This window comes from Amphiura filiformis, chromosome 19 (genome assembly GCF_039555335.1).
Source record: "Amphiura filiformis chromosome 19, Afil_fr2py, whole genome shotgun sequence".
Classification (NCBI taxonomy): domain Eukaryota; kingdom Metazoa; phylum Echinodermata; class Ophiuroidea; order Amphilepidida; family Amphiuridae; genus Amphiura; species Amphiura filiformis.
The window spans coordinates 16,721,478-16,739,917 of record NC_092646.1 but is presented as its reverse complement, the minus strand read 5'-3'; the positions used below and the strand labels follow the sequence as shown (position 1 = coordinate 16,739,917).

The 18,440-nt window shown below is 37.5% G+C and overlaps 1 protein-coding gene across 1 annotated transcript in view; it reads right to left on the bottom strand.

The window, feature by feature from the left end:
• Positions 1-18,440, bottom strand: part of LOC140140996 (forkhead box protein O3-like) — a 136,433-nt gene that overhangs the window by 22,420 nt on the left and 95,573 nt on the right. The window contains 1 exon segment of the mRNA XM_072162771.1: positions 3,879-3,914. The gene's annotated coding sequence lies outside the window, so the exon portion shown is untranslated.

Below are 18,440 nucleotides of genomic sequence, written 5' to 3'. Positions count from 1 at the left end.
CATCCCCAAAAGAGTAAAAACATTTAAAATTTGTAACAATTAATAGTTTTAACATGAAAGATAAAGTCAATACTCAATAGGTAATTTTGTTTTTGAAAAATTTACAAAAATCAAGAAAATGGCAGTGCTTTTTGTGTGAAGCTCCGTCAATTGTGGGTAGCATAAGCTGTGTGTAAAAGTTCATACAGATGAACTACTCCTCCAACTTTGACAAAAAATCTCAAAAAATGTCCCCGCATAGCTTTTGGTCTTTCACTTGCAAATAAATGTTACAGGATATACTTTTTATACAAGAGACATAAAAAAGAAACTAATACGACAAAACATTTTTTCATTCAGTTTCATTCAATTTGGGTGATTTAGAAATATATCAGAAGTAATATAAGTGATCAAGGTATGAGAGTTATTTTGTTCTATTCATCTAAAATTAAAATTTAAATGATGAAATCTCATTCTCATTTTTCCAATCTTTTCCATTCATCTTTTGATTAATTCTACAATAAATATCATCAATTCTAAAGTTACAGTACAGATTTCATCACATAGATAATTCTTGAAATAAAATATATCAATATTAGTCTGCGATGTTATAAGGCCCGCCAAATATGAGCTGATCAAACTATAATGCATTGCATTCTGGGATAGCTAATTTGACACTCGTCTTCCATTGGTTTGCGATGTTATAAGGCCCGCAAAATATGAGCTGATCAAATTATAATGCATTGCATTCTGGGATAGCTAATTTGACACTCGTCTTCCATTGGTTTGCGCGCAGTTGGTTGTGGTCTGCAGTGGGGGGAAATACGCCATAAGAAGGGCTATGATATGAAAAGATATATAATGATTAAAATTATATAAAACAAAACCTTTGGGTGATAGAAACAAAATAATTAATCAAATTTACTTTTAAATGTCATACACAAGGGAACAAAGTGGATTATGGGTACTTTTCATTAAACAAATCCCGTAAAATTGGCTCCCAGCCTTAAAACCTAGAATCCAATCGTGTCATTTATGCAACCACCATATAAAATACCTCCTGATAGCTACTTGCGATTGCACGCCACAAGCTACATTCCATTTTATCATCATAAAAATACCAACCAGTCCATCAATCCATCTCCCTCGCTATCGTCTTATTAACGGGATCGGATATCGTACATAAAAAAACACTATAATAATCACACTTCAAAATGCATTAAAAGCCACCAAAAAAAAAAAGAGGATGAATAAAAAAAAAAAGTTACGGCAGCTCGTGACGCAAGGCAGGCATAGCTGATTGAGAAGCATGGTTAATTTACTCCGCCATAGCAAAAAACGCCGTGTACTCATCAAGCATTTCATTCAATATGTGGTTATTTTTACGCTTCAATCGAAGAGCTGACGTCATTCGACTCACGTCTAACGCACTGTGCTGTATGGACTTTTATCATCATGGCCTTAACTCTCTCTACTTTATCATCCTACCAGTCAGCTAGTAGGTTCAGTCATACTGACAGACTGCAATTTGTCAATTGAATTTTTTTTCCTTCCTTCCACGGTAGTGTACGTAGACGTCGTCGTAGCTCAGCGAGCTATAAATAGCACTGGGGAAGATATTTTTAGATTGATTAAACACGAGGGTAAAGCCCAAGTCACTGTGTATTTTGAGCTGCCTGGGTTTAAAAATAACTCGGGAAATGGGACTTGCACATCACTTAATTTTTTTGCGTGGTTGGGGTTTGAAAATACCACTGGTAGTAAAAAGATTTGTAAAGAAAAGTGCTAATTTTAGCTGATAGTTGCTATATTCGGGTATATACCTACAAAAAAGATAATAATATTTTGACAACTATGAGAGCATTTCTATATTTGTTTAAAAAAACAACAGACCAATTTAAATAAAGGTTTAATTCTAAATTTAAATTCAGTATTACACCTCGTCTTCTTTCCAACTGCATAGTTCATCTAACCTGAACACCCAACCCTGCTTTTTGCTATCGGAAGTTAAAGAAGAAACGATTAAGGAGAGAAAATGAAGAAAGAAGTCACTTGGCACCCCCGGGATTTGAAACTTGGACCCCTCGCATTCCAAGCACATGATCACGGACCGGTAGCTACACGGATAACGCCCCGGGCAGCGATTCCGTGAGCATGTAACCCTTAGGATGATTGCGTCATCGCAGACCCTGGGATTCATGCATGCGCATTGGTTTTCATAGTGGTATTTTGTAGTATCTATGGGTGTTAGGGATAATAATACTGAACAAACACAGCTCAAAATTCAACCTCAGGTTGTGTTGTATGCGTTTTTGTACCCAAAACATTGAAAGGCCATTTTATGAATGTGCAAACATATTGGGGTTAACGAACTGTGTCTTGATAGATGAGCATTTTAAATTGCAGCAATTAGGGGCCAAGCCCTGATTAATCAAATGTGTCAATGAGTTGAGTGGTAACTGTTACAGGTGGTTAATAGACCAGAAATTGCTGGGATTTGCCTATCAATTAGCCTACAAGTCAATGTTACAATTACCATGGCTGTGTATGTGTTTACATTTTGAGTTATATTTTCCCTACGTACTCCTACCGCATGTCCCTACCTAGCTTATCGGCTGCTACTTCCGGTGTGTCTGTGACCTTTTTCAACCACGCGAAATGTAATTTCTTAGTTCCGACCAAAAAAAGGTAAAACTTACACTGGGTGCCAGGCGTAGCAGTGTTCACATTACAACATACGCGTAGCTGGATAACACCCAGCTCGCTACTCCTGACTTTTTTGTCAAGAGTAAATCGTCGGACGTACACCTAGCAGAACTAACGCTGACCACCCTTCACACCGTCACTACTCCTGGCAGCGCCTAACCGCTACCCTAGCAACTTGCGTCGATCAAGTTCCACCGGGCGTACGTCTGACAATGTGAACACAGCAATGAGTTGAGTGGTAACTGTTACAGGTGGTTAATAGACCAGAAATTGCTGGGATTTGCCTATCAATTAGCCCACAAGTCAATGTTACAATTACCATGGCTGTGTACGTGTTCACATTTTGAGTTGTAACCAGTGGAAAACTTTAGGCTACATTGATAAAAATTCCACGATATTTTCACTACTCCTACCGCATGTCCCTACCTAGCCTACACCGGCCTACCACTACTTACTTGCGTCAATCAAGTTCCGCCGGGCATCGTCCGACAATGTGAACACAGCTAATGAGTTGAGTGCTAACTGTTACAGGTGGTTAATAGACCAGAAATTGCTGGGATTTGCCTATCAATTAGCCCACAAGTCAATGTTACAATTACCATAGTTGTGTTCACATTTTGAGTTACATCCAGCGTAACATTGATAAAAATCTATCCCTACTCCTAGTCCTAACTCACGGTGTGTCCCTACCTAGCCTACGTACGCCTAGCACTACGCCAACCGGTTCCACCAAGCATTTACTTCTGCTATGTGTAAACATTGGCTACCACTTCGGTGTTTCTTTCACCTTTTTCAACCACGCAAAATGTTAATTTCTTAGTTCCGACCCAAAAAAGGTTAGACTTACACCAGGTGCCAAGCATAGCAGCATTCACATTGCAACATACACCTGGCAGAGATTACTGTACACCTAGCTCCCTACTCCTAACTTCAGGAGTAAATCGTCGGCTGTATGCTTTATGGAACTTACACCGACCATCACTTACACTGCCACTACTCCTGACAGCGCCTACAGCTACTCCTGGCAACTTGCGACAACCAAGTTCTGCCGGGCGTACGTCCGACAATGTGAAAACAGCTCCTGTGTGTAATATTGGCAACCTCATTTTTGCATAACAGCAGGGCTAGCACAACTTTTGCGGCCCTGATACTTATTATTGGCAATAAACATCAGAAATCTTTGACATTCTTACCTGAAATTTTCATGTCTTGAGTTCTGGTGGATGGATCTGCAATGATAAAGGAGAGAGACAAAACATCAGTTATTAAATTGGTTTAATAATTATCAAGAAAATGCATCAACATAGCAAAATTCTATCATTTTCAGAAAACTAGATCACATAAAAGTTATCTAAAATGTCACACGAAATACATACAGTACTGCTACGATGTACAAACATAGTAAAATATTAACTTTTCAGACAACTTAAAATAGACTACTTCAAAGTTGTCTTAAAATGTCAGAAGAAATGCAAACAGTACTGCAATGTGTAATCAAATACCTACATTTAAAGGCCCAGAATACTTTTTACAGATTTGAGATGTCAGTGTTGCAGTGGCGACCAGGAATTTTTTGGGGGGCAGGGGTAAAGTGAATTTTTTGGGGGGGAATGATAAACCAATTTGGCACAAAATTGCCATAAAAGGTGGAAATTATCATAATTTCCCCCATGCCCGCACCCCTGGCGCTGTCACTGCAGTGCTGCCAAATTCTGAAATAAGGCAATCAAGTTGATAGGGCATCAGCAGTGCGAGGGGTCCTATGTTCGAGCACTGGTGATGTTGAAGAAAATGTCCTCGTGACAATAATTGCGCTATCTTGAAATTACACTCGACAAAGTGTCTCGGTATATTTTGGTACATTTCTTATAAGGTGATCCAAATAGAACTGTTTGAAAGCTGGAAATTTCCTGGAAAATGGTATCTCTAAAAATACCGCTATTTAATTATTTTTTCAACTAACACTACAGCAGCAAATGCCATGATAGTATAAGCCACAAAATGTATTTCAGCATGTGAAAATTGCCACAAGAGAACCAAACAATACTAGAACTCCCCAAAACTAGGAAGTCATCAAATTTTGCAAAAGGTATGGATTTGCGTATTTGTTTTGCTATTTTTAAGGATAATGCATCTGTTAATGCTTCAAATTTCATGACACCAACAAATAGTTTCCAGTATTCTGACGCTATTGTTATTTAGTTGAATGCAAAACGATCTACTAATGACAAAGCACATACAACCTGTTTGCATACGACCGTGGATATATAATCATTCAGTATTATAATAGCTGCACTGCCTTCTTCGCGGCCTCACACTCATGCAATTTACGGTAAAAAAAAAAGAAAAGAAGAAAAGTATCATCTCATCAGATGTGACACGCCAAACCGCAGACACAAGAGATCACTTATCCGCCGTCTCACTTACAGCTGATTCTTGTCAGACGTACGCGATGCGTTAGTTAACCTTCTTACACTATCCGTTTCTCGACGGGGGCTACGTTTGAAATTAATGCTTCATACGTACGGTGTAATTATATCTACTTAGGGTTTGGCTGTGCTAAGACCCTCGCAGGCTAAGCCTTTATGTATAAAATCAATATCGTGAGAGTATGAACCACTGAACCAATACTAGGCATGTTTGTACTCATTTAAATGCATTTTCATGTAGATTCCAAATATGGTCATGAAAATGTACAATTCTGACATTTTAACAACATTTTCAGACAATTTATCAACAAGATTTCCTACGTGCCCTGTGCACTGAGAGCGCTCATATTGAGTGTTAACACTAACGCCTTCTGCTTGTAATGGGGATAGTGGGACAATGTTCCGGAATAAGACAGTGCTCAAAGGAGTTGATGTAATTAGTAGCGTTATTAGTATGGTAACATTACATGGATGGATAAAAACTCATATATGTAGTACAGATAGATATCGGCTTAAAGCTGATGATGATGCTAAGACCATCATAGAAACACTGATCGAGAGATGTGATCGAATGATTTGAGCTCCCGAAAATCACACCAAAAATCAACTTTCCATCTCCAATATACCAAGATCAACCTGAAAATCTTTACATCGAAGCCATCAGGAAGTATCTGGATCAAATATGACGACCAGATCCAAGCAGAAAGATCGGAAGAAATCTAAGCAAAACTTGCTTGATTCCACCGACATGACTGAGGAGCCAAATTCTGCACCTCTACCAATCGATGCCACAATCAATACCAGCCCGGAAATACAGATGCTGCATTAGATGGCGAGTGTGAGCCTGAAGTCACCGGTGAGATGAGAGAATCAGTTAAACAAGTTCTTTCTGATACCAATCTACTACATCCTCTTGTCTCATCCGTTGTGTCTGTTGTGTTATTAACGCCAGAGATTTTCAACCCTCTTGTGGATGCAGTATCCAAGGCTCTGACTAAAAAGATCACAGAAATGCTAAAACCTGAAATTAAACAGAGTGTGTATGAATCGGTTTCCATGGATATAGAAGATACCAAGAAAGAGATGGCTACACTCCGACAAGAACTTAACCAGGTGAGAAAGGAGAAAACTCAACTAGAAAATCGTGTTGAAGAGGCTGAACAGTACAGTAGACGGAATTGTCTTTTACTGCATGGTGTCCCAGAAAAACCTAAAGAAGATACCACAGCTGTCGCCGTGGAAATCATCAGAGACAAATTAGACCTTGACTTTGAATATTATGATTTCGACCGCACCCACCGGTTGGGAAAACCGAACAGAACAGACCAAAACACATCGGCGAAACCAAGACCACGGCCGATAATCATGAAATTTATTTCATACGCTGACAGAGCACAAGTCTACCAAACAAAACGCGAGCTTAAGCATTCGGGAATGCTTATTACAGAGAACTTAACGGCAACACGTATGAACCTTTATCGGGTAGCTCAGCAAATGGTAAAAGATGAACGCATATCCAGTACCTGGACCCAAGACGGCAGAATTACGGTTCTCACACACATGAACCGAAGGTAACCGTCAATAGCCTAGCTGAACTAGATAAACTATAATTATTGCCTATACAATATCGCTCACAACTAAATACTGTTTACTGCTAATGGTTTATATCATTAATAGTTTGTTCATTTTGATATGCATGATTACCTTTATTTTGTTACACTCGATTAATTTATTATGTTTCTGGTTTTTGTGTGCTCAGCATTTCATTCATATTTATGCATGATTACTTTCATTGACCTATCAGACATGGTCTACATGTAGGCCTACCGGGCATTCTGTCGTTACACGCTTGCCCTTTTGGTCAGTTCGTTCCTGCTCTGCCTTGCTCAAGTCCCATCTACTGAGCTCCAATTGACCTAGTCTGCATAAGTCAATGATTTTGCTTTTCTGTTTATAAATTTGTTGTGCATCCCATGGTTACTCAATTCATTTTTGTTGATAATGTATCTAGTTGACTGTAATAGTTGACTGCACTACATATATTGTTCTTCATTTTGCCTTGTTTGTTTTTTATATGCTTTACTTGTTTGGCTTCATCTAAGTTCATCGACCCATCTGACTGGTCCGTTTGTCGATCACTCGCTTGTGTGCTCATGATTCACCTCATTGAGCACTCAACTGACCTTGTCCGTCTGGTTCGATGTAACTTATCTACTATCTTTTTTTATTCCATGCTTTTTTTTTTTTTTGCCACGTGAAACTGCTCTAATGTGTGTTTTTTTTTTTCCCTGTGTAAAATTTATTTTCTGTATACTATCTATCACAGTGATTTTCATGCTATTGCAAAACAACATCAGGGTTTAAGCAGTATTTTATTATCTGCATTTTCACCATGTTACCAAGTTGTTTTTGTTTCCCATGTTTCTAAGTTAAATAAAAGCACAGGTGACCATAGCGCTGTCACTCTGTGGAATCACTTTGCTTCATTTGTACATTGTTCACCAAACTGGTTATCTTGTTACTATATGCTCACTTATCAGCTGCTCCTCGGAGTCTTCAGCATTCGTTTTTAACCATTGGTGTTCAATGTTCAAAGCATATGTATTTTCTCATAAGACGTTGTAAATGACTAAAATGAACCTTTGAGTACAGCCTCACCAAACCCACACCCTGTTTGCATCCTTCCTATACAGAACCAGAACCACAAACTTATTTTCAAAATGCTGTCGGAATCCTCCCACAAAATTGACAAAAAGTAAAGAAAACAGGGAAATATAGATCATGACTTGACTTGAAACATTTGCTTGTTTTTTAACTACAGAATTATGCAAACTCTCCCACTCCATGCATCATAAATCTACGTCACTTTTACAATAGATATATGTTTGCCTTATATTTGGTGTTTACATCCCATAGATTCACACATTTTGTACATACATGCGCCAATATAGGCACCATGAACTAAATCAATCACAATGCATTCCGAAAAATACTATAAAATCAAATTGTATTATTGTTTTTATAAGAAATGCTAATATGCAATTACTCGTTTTCTAATTGCTTCCCTTGGGGCATACTTCGCTGCATTGGTAACACTATGGACCACAATGGCCTCATTCCAATTGCATAGTTCAAAAACCTCAATTAAACAAGTGCAGTGCAAAATTTGACCTCAAGTTGCAGGGTATGAGTTTTTATACCAAAATTTTCAAAGGTCATTCAATGAATGTGAAAATGTATTGGGGTTAAAGAACTGTGCCCTGATAGATGAGCATGTTGTGGATCGTAGTAAATTACCTGTTCTGTTTTGGGAAGAATCAGAAATTGCTAATAAATTTAACTCTAATAATTATGTTAAAAGCTTCTCACCCCTGTAACTAATTATGCAAATAATCGTACTAATAATCCATTTATGCACCTCTGGAGGTCATTGCAAATTTTGAGAACAAACAAGAATAATTTTAGGTGCAAATGGACTGAATTCTCCAAGAGTTAGGCCTATATGAGCATCCAAACATGTTATCACCAATCTGGCTTGAAATGTGGGGGAACATTATCGGTCTGAATTATAAAAAGTGGCTGAAAAGAACAAAAAATGGGCCATTTTGCCGAAAAGTTGTTCGATGCTTCGGTTGGTCTCTGAGGGCAACCAAACATTTTTTTTGGCCTAATCTTGCTTGTAAGTTATAGTAAACAAAGTATCTGGTGATCAATGCAAGCCAATGCCTTTCAAGGTTCTCAATGTTCTTTTAAGTGAATCTGAAGCCACAGAACAAATGTTGAATCCAGGAAGGAAGCTCATTACAGGAAAATTTCAGGATTCAGACCTGCCAGATTTCAGATCACAAAACTATATTCTGAAACCCTAAAAGTTTTATTTTATTTTTCATTAAAAAACGTTTTTTCCAAAAATATCAAAAAAGTATTGACGAGCTTACGTACAATGTTATACGATCCACTATCCACACTACAAATTGCACATCATCATGTATGATTTTCTCCTTTCCGAGAAGAATCTGCTTTGAGTGATTGTGAATCCATCTTTGTCCCCCGTTCGATAAAATTATGGCCCGTACCCCGTAGATGCCATACCTTCATTTTCCACATAAGGCACACAAAAAATAATTGTTTGTTTGTCCTCCACAGCTTTGAAAGAGGACGTGCGGGCGGGCGTTTGTTTTGTTTGTTTGTTTTTCGGATTTGGCGTATTCCTGGACCTATCTAGAGCTAAATGCTACAGTCATTCATGGTGACTTAAAAACAACAACATTTTGTTTCTTTAATATGCAGTTAAAGTTATAATTTGTGTTCATGTCATAGTCTTTTAATGATTTCAAATCCAATGTATTTTGAAGTCACTAAAAATAATAGACTATGACAATAACTTTGCATATTGAAGACACAAAATGTTTTTTTGGGGGGGGGGGGCATTTTTTTTATTTTCAACCATGAAAGATCTTAGTATTTAGCTCTAGCTAGGTCCAGAGATACTCCAAATCTGAAAAAAAAATTGAATTTTACTTATTTTTATATAAAAAAAAATAGAAAAAAAAAATATTGGTCAGGCCTTAATCTGAGGAGCGGGCGGTGGAGGACAAACAAACAACTTTTTTTTTTTTTCCACATACATTGTAAGCTATGTTCAGAAGAAACAATAATTCTCTGTATACAATACATTGGAATACTTGATTGTAAATCGATTCAAAAAGTTTGCGCATGTACGGCATGTAGCAATCAACGGGACCTACCAATGGCTGCCCTTACCATGTTCGTGTATCATTCAGCCTCATACACACTTACAATGCATGCAATGGCAATTTAGTCTCTTTCATACATTAATACAACAACGCAGAGGGACGCAGTCATCTTGAAATGGGTTTTTTATTTATTTTTTGTCAATGATCAAAACCATATTTTTTTAGAATAAGGGTACGTCCATATTTTTAACGAATTCCCATATGGAATACGGAGAAAAGGTACTAGTTGGCAGGTCTGAGGATTTGCTTCCACATGTAAGAAATACACAAAAAATGAAGGAAAAATTCCAAATCTTGAAGGGAAATAAAGACATCCCATATTCTTTTAATAGTACAATCAACCAAGTTCAAGTTTCAGGTTTGTATGAACACACTACAAGAATCCAGGCACCAGAAGAATCAAAGCCTAAGGGTTAGTGGCAATGTCCTCATACTCATGTGATGAGAAAGATGAGGATGGTTAAATATGCATCAAGTGGGTCAAGCAATGTGGTCTTGACACAGATGCCCTCTCAGCTATGATTCAATGATGATAAAATAATCATTATATTTCATCAATGAATTTGCTTTTAGGATCTTTACTTTCAAAGGGAGTAACTTTCAAAGAGATAAAACTATATTTCTAACAGTATTTAATTTTAAATACATATTTTATGGGGAATATTCTTGTAAAGATACATTTTAGAAGTTGTTAACCCCCTGAGTACTATCTGCCGATCTAACATTGCCTCTGATTGGTCAAATTTGTGATATCTTCACTTTTATCACCAATTCAAATGAAGCTTTGCAAATAATTCACCCCTATTTTTGTGTGTGGTGAAATTATTCTAATAATGTCGCTGATTGGTCCAATTGATAATGAAAACTTCTTTTTGACCAATAGGCAGGTTCTCATGGGGTTAAATAGTGAAAGTTGTCCTTCCAAAAGGGCAAGTCTCCAATCAATATCTTGTCTCAAGCATACATTGACATGTGTATACAAGGTCTGTGGTTGGTGATCACTATATTTCTACCCTGGGGTTCAGGAGTCTGGGACTCAAATTTTTTATTTTTTTTTTATAACATCACTTAGTTGTGGGGGAGGGGCAAGATAAAAAAAATCCCAGTGGGCTTCATTTGACCCTGTCTTTACTGAACAATTGTGCATGAAACACACAAAATTTGTAAATGTTACACTGTGTTTAGCCCCAAATCAGCATGAAATTTTGTGTGTACAAGGTCAGTTTGCAACTGTACACTATTTTAGCCTATCGGGGGGGGGGCAGTCTGACCCCCTCCCCCACCTTATACGCTACTGCAAGTTACAGCTTTTACTTCTAATCTAATTACTGGTTGAAGATGCCACTTTGGACCCCAAGTTCCTGAGATTAGCAATATAATATTCCTGTTCTCATAACTCAATGACAAGGTGGTTTGTCCAAGGAAATCATCAAAATGCTGGGACATTACTGCCTTTTGTCCCGTAAAAATCGATCACATTAAATCACTCCCACCCACACACCACTTGCGAATTTTTTATTTTTTTTTATAACATCACTTAGTTGTGGGGAGGGCAAGATAAAAAAATCCCAGTGGGCTTCATTTGACCCTGTCTTTTCTGAACAATTGTGCATGAAACACACAAAATTTGTAAATGTTACACTGTGTTTAGCCCCAAATCAGCATGAAATTTTGTGTGTACAAGGTCAGTTTGCAACTGTACACTATTTTAGTTTATCGGGGGCAGTCTGACCCCCTCCCCCACCTTATACACTACTGCAAGTTACAGCTTTTACTTCTAATCTAATTACTGGTTGAAGATGCCACTTTGGACCCCAAGTTCCTGAGATTAGCAATATAATATTTCTGTTCTCATAACTCAATGACAAGGTGGTTTGTCCAAGGAAATCATCAAAATGCTGGGACATTACTGCCTTTTGTCCCGTAAAAATCTATCACATTAAATCACTCCCACCCACACACCACTTGCGTGCACACACACACATTATGACCATTTTCTTTCTAGTACAATGTACTTGAATGCCCGCTTTCCATCTCAAAAATCATCAACTGATTTTACACTACAAAATCATGTGAATTCAACTTTTAACCATGCACTGAAAGGTCTCGGAATAGAAGATAAGAGCACAATAATTTTGTAGTAAAAGGTCGTTAGCCGGCACGGCAGTTTTAAGCCGTCTTTTCAAAATCAGGCGATCTCCATCTGGTACACATAAAGGTGGAGCCTCGCCTCCAATTCATGAGTCCAAATCCCTTATGTATCTTAGGAGACGCTATCAGAGCCAACGTCTCAAATTCACGACAAATCTTCTCCGGGACTAGTTCCGGTTTTTTTTTTTTTCTTCTATCTCGACTACTATCCATCGAATATTTTCTCTCCTAATCCCACAGATAACCGTCTCGCTATACGAGCCATCCACCTGTATCTCTGGGCAAATACTCGTTTCCATGGTAACCCATGAAAATTGAGCCGCAGATGATGGCCAGCGCTCGGCGGCTCTGCCATTGGCCGATAAGGTCTTTGGTACTCGCTGTGAGTTGACCACATGGATTTGTGTCATGAATTTCAATGATTTGTAAAAGATGGTTGGCTGTATTCACCGGCATTAAGGTATTGGAAAATGTAGAGCTTTAAAAATGCAGTCGTCAATTCTCTGATGAGATCACAAATGGAAATGAATGGGTCGCTGCAAAGATGATTGTTTGATAAGAGACAGAGAGAGAGAGAGAGAGAGAGAAAAGGGGCAAAATATACATTTTTCAAGCTCTAATATTTTGCGAAGCAAGAGAGAATAAAGTAAATGAATAAGTAAATGAAATTATTCAGTGTGTAAGATATAAAGGTATAATGCCACTTGTAATTACTATCGAACAAGAAATGTCTTTAAAATAGACAATGCTACGGATGAAGATCATGTTTCATAATTTTGCATTGATAAGTGCCTGCTATGCTGGTAATTTGTTTTATGTGTCAATGCCACTTGTAATTACTATTGAAAAAGCAGATGATGTCACTTTACTATCTTACTATAAAAAATCGCAACAGTGAACACCATCCTTGCTTTAAAAAAATTCTTTATATAACCCCATATTTGTTCTTTAATCTCTTAATTATTACCCCAAAGAATGAGTTCAAACGTACCTTGAATACAAGTGGTAATTGTAGCACATTATTTTTCGTGCTGCAGAAATTTTAAATATTCTTACTTGTAACATGTATTTTAGTTTTGTTGTCTGAGACTTTATACACACTAAATTTTAGACTTACACATAATAATTTTTCTGCAAGCTCATAAGAGTGCAAGTGCAAAACTTACTGCAGAGCAAAAATGTCTGCGAAAATATTTTCAGACACACATGTGTATGCTAGCTGTTTAAACCTGCAAATTAAAATTAATACCACCAAAGTATCCCATTATAATAACCCTCATGCTCATAGTATTAGCGGCTTGTGATATCATTTTTTTCCTTTGACTTAGTGATTAGTTCTTCAGAGAAAAAAAATCAGAAATCCAAATGGATCGATACACTCTGTGAGCATCCAGGTGCACTTTAAGCATTATCTTCCACACTGTCAGAAGTGACAATAATTTCAACAACCTTTAATTTTGCACATCAGTGATACACCAAGCATATGTTTGAGCCTTTTGTATTTCTACCCAAGCAATCAACACAATAATTTTATTTTTTATATATCATACACAATGGGCTTAATTCTAGTTGAAATTCATACTACCTGTGGAAGATTTTAGAAATATCTTCCACAGAGGGAGTATGGTTTTCAAATGTAATTGGTCAGAGTTGATCATTTTGAAACCCATACTCCCCCTGTATTATGGCTTTACCTATATCTTCTACAACTGGAGTGCATATTTCAAATGGAAGTTACCCAATTGTCTATTCTATTCAAAATTGATACTCCCTCTGTGGCAGACTCTAGCTAAATCTTCCACAGGGGTAGTGTGGATTTTAAATGGAATGGCCTAATATGTGGTGAATGTTCAATGAAAATGTTCACTTTTTCAGACAGTTCTAAGTGATGACTTTTTAAAAGCTTTTTGCTATTTCCTCAACCGATTACTCTTCCAGTCAAAAGTAAATTGATTATCATTTGTTTTGTTTTAGCTTCCATTGTCACATTTGACTTCCTTGCACATGCACACCATGACTCAGTTTCAACATGTGAAACATATGGTGTGGGCCTATATCCCTGTTCCATCCCAGCTTTAAGGTATCTCCCCTCTTCCCCAAACCAGGGAAGGACTGTGACCCCTTTGTTTTCTGTTATGGATCCTATAGACGAATCCAATTTCATGCATTTCTACACCTCAATGGCAGCCATAGCTGGGTCCCAGTTGGCTCCATCTCACCTAAAATGTGAAATGATGCGGCCTTGGAGGGTATTTTAAACTGCATTCTATCACCCATGTTACACATAGACAAAAGAATGATGACAGTTTACAACACAAATTGAATCTAACATCGAATTTTAAGTGGCTTTAATCCACCCAATTTGGCAGTCACAACACCAGTTTGGTGCTGCGGGGACCCAAATCCTGACCATGACTCGGCTCGTTGGATTCGTCTATAAGCAGGCTCACTGGCAACATCATGCACATCTAGATAGGGGTTCAGCAACTTGATTCTTGAAACACAATTTTTGACCTAGCCCGAGGATCGCTTGCAAGGTTTGCATCTATTACCATCATCATCATTTGCCTAGTTAATTCACATGTATGTAGGCCTGCACACTTCAAATGCAAATTAGGGGATGAGGATGAATACCATGGAAACGACCTGTTTTCTTTTTATAATAAGACACCAACTGATTACTACACACCCACATATTCTCCCCAAGAAAATCGTTATGCTGTCAAAATCATTAAAATCATCAACATTAATCAACGGGTCGGTAAACTACTGATTCAAACTGCCAGGCTTGCACTAGGATGCACAACATGCTCATCTATCAGGGCACAGTTCTTTAAAACCCCAATACATTTGTACATTCATTGAATGACCTTTGAAAATTTGAGTACAAAAACTCATACTCTGCAACTTGAGGTCAAAATTTTGCACAATGATTGTTTAATTGAGATTATTGAACTATGCCACTGGAATGAGGCCATTGTGGTCCGTTGTCTGCTTTGCACTATGCAAAAGTACCTGTTAACTGAAAATATCATATTATCACAGTGTGAAAATCATCTAAATTTAGTAACAAAACAAACGGCGAGGGATGTAACCACCTGTAGCTATTCTATTGTGCGATGCAGCGAGCACACTGTTGGATGCAAATGATTGGAGAAAACAACACATATGAAATAGCTGCCGTATGAGACACTTTGCAGGGAGCACTGTGGCAGGCTATGACAGTTTTCTCTCAATAATTCTAAACTTGTTCCGGTGATGTTCTTCAGATTTGACAGTGCCATCGTGATAAGTTGGTGCACATGAACACAGTTTCCAGGGCTACAAATGCAAGGGGACTGAGAATGATTTACTCCGAAATTTCATAAAATAGCCCATGAAAAATATTTAGTTGATGGTAAATGACACATGAGGACTACTTTTTGTTTAAGAGGAAGCCCCACCAGAAGAGTTCTTCTGGGGTGAACCAAACCTGCCTGGTTATCAATCAAATGAATCAGTTTATCTCTGAATTTGACAGATGCTAATTAATGTTTTAATGTTATTGCATCATTTAGCACCTGTCAAATTCAGAGATAGACTTATCACTGATTAATTTGATAACCAGGCAGGTTTGGCTCACCCCAGAAGAACTGCTCTGGTTGGGTTTCCTCTTTAAATATGCTACAAATGGCCCTAGTCATCGTAAACATATTTTGAGTACTGGGAACACTGTGCATCATCATATAGATAGTCAAAGAGTAAAACCATGAAAGAAACAATTCAACATGTCTGCACCACACAAAACTCCCAAGTTTCCTCCAAGTGAACTTAGATGTTCAACTAAATCCCTTCTGACATCCAAGATTCTGATCCTCCAGAGTTTGTGCCTCCGTATGGACATACTTAATGTTTCATTTCAGCTACATCATGCATGAAGCCAGTACCAACTCAGTTTATCCATCACTTCAGGTAGGATCTCAAACACGACACTCTCTAGGTCTAGGGCACAGTCCCTCAACCTTCTCCACACAGGTATTGACTGCAAGATTCATGTGTTTTTTTAATTCAAAAATTTCAGAATTGTACATTTGCATGACCATATTTGGAATCAGCATGAAAAATACATTAAAATGAGTACAAACAAGTTTTCTATTGGTTCAGTGGTTCTTGAGATAGCTCTTGATATTTTGAGAAAATACCTCCAAACTTGGGCTTTTATGTTGGAGCCTACATGTATAGTATGGTTAGCACGAAGAACGCTATGCTTCTACACTCAAAGACCAGCCTTTGGATGCAGTGGGTACAAAAACTCATGTTCCACAACTTGAGGTCAACATCTGAGCTTTGCTTGTTTAATGTAGGTCATTTAACTATGCCACTGGGTATGAGATTGTTACGGATCATAGTCCATATTCCAACCAATACATTTCATTTCTGCTCCATTTCTCTAATGTATTAATGTGATATTATGATAAGCGCTGCAAGACAGACATTATCAACATTGCCCTATCATGCTTTATTGTCCTTTTTGAAAACCTGCCTATATGCATGCTATGAGCACAGATCCTGGATTCCAGAATCTGTGCTGTGTGTATGAGCATTCAAATTGTGAGCCCAGGAATATGAGAAGTCTTCTTAATCTTTTTAAGGTTACACAAAGAGACATATAAAAAACGTATAAAAGACGTATAAAGTTGTTCTCTAAAACAGAGTTTTCTCAGTAATCAAATATCGCAGCGAGTGAAATGTTGGTGCATTGGATGTAGCTTAACATTTTTGTGTGTGTTATATACAAATTATTAGAATAAATTTGAAAATCCTTCGTTTAAAGCATTTTTACCCACCATGTTCACAAGATCAAAAACACGTTCCATGAGGTTTTTTTCAAATGTGCGCTCCGTATAAATCCACACCGAGCGATTGTTTTCTTCTTTTTCTTATTTTATTACAAATCGATCAAAGAAATAATGTTGCCATGGGGAAGAACCAAATACAGTACCGATTAAATTTTAAAAGCCCGCTTTTGGGGAAAATTTTGGAGAATTTGCTTGAGAAAAAGCTGGTTTGTGAAATTATCGATATCTTGATTACGAGACGTTAATTTAGACATCTGAATACCTACATTATTTCTCAACATTCTGCCAATTGCTATTCCATTTGATTTTCACTCCAAATTGAAGCTAGTTTTGCAAACAACAAGGTTTTCCTCCATCAGTTCGTTCAAAATTTCAGCGCCGACATGCGTGTTTATTCTAAGAGCCATAATGCGGACGCGATTGTAATCATGTAATTGCATCCAATTATAGTTATATTATCCGCTTTGAGAACAGTCAATTGCGTAAGCTGATCTATGGCCGAGTGGATAGAGCGTTGGATTGGTAATCTAATATGAACTATTTTTGTGGGTTCGAGTCTCCGGTTGGCTGATTTTTTTTTTTTTCTCTTTTCTCATTTTTACTTCCTTTCTTTCCTCTTTTCTTTCTCCCTTTCTTTTTTCTTTTCTTTTTTTTTTCATTTCTTTCTTTCTTTCTTTCTTTTTCGCTCATTTTCTTTTCTCTCTTTCTTTCTCTTTTCACTATTTCTTTATTCTTTCTTGCTCCTTTCTTTTTAGTTTTATTTGATTGCTTCGCTGAGTGCAGTGAATCGTGATTGATTGTTTTTCACTTTATATAATTCAGAAATTTGTAGGCCTGCTAAGTCTGTCTTGTTGATTTTCATCCCAAATTCGATTTACAAATAATTGCTTTTTGATATTGTTGTTGTTGCCTACCCTTACATTGTAATCAGGGGAATAGCAGCATTGATTTCATCAAAGATATCAAGGCTATAAATTCAAAATCAACACATTTTCCAGGGCGTAGCTTGACGAAGTGCCCCCAATCAATTTTAAAATTTATAAAATCCTTGTGAAAATTGCCAAAACGGCTTGTGCCACCCCGGCATCCGAGCTCGGGCACGAAGCTAAGCCAAGTTTCATAGCCTTTTCATGTCTTGACCGTGGATCGATATTCTATTGTAAGTAGGTTTCACGTCGATGCACGCTTGTTCATTTTCTGCATGGCTGTTTCTGTTATGAACTTACGCCCTCTGAAATCAAGCGCATGAAAAACTCTCGGCTAACCTTAATTAAAGTGAAATACTGTAATTTTCATACACTCTTATATTATAGCAACCAATCAGAAAAGCGGTTTAAAAAGTACACAGAGTGTATTCAAAGTGTATAAAGTCAGGTATTAAAAGCATTCAGCTCAGTGCTAGTGTCGCATAGGATTGATTAATTTTACTTCGGGTGATGCATTTACATTTTCTTGAGTTGCTGAATTTTCAGTACAGTAGTTGTAGTCCTTGCCCCTATAATATACATATATCTAACTTGTCACCAATGTGTTATAATATTTTAGAAAAATGCAAAAATAGGCCCAAAATTGGCCAGGGG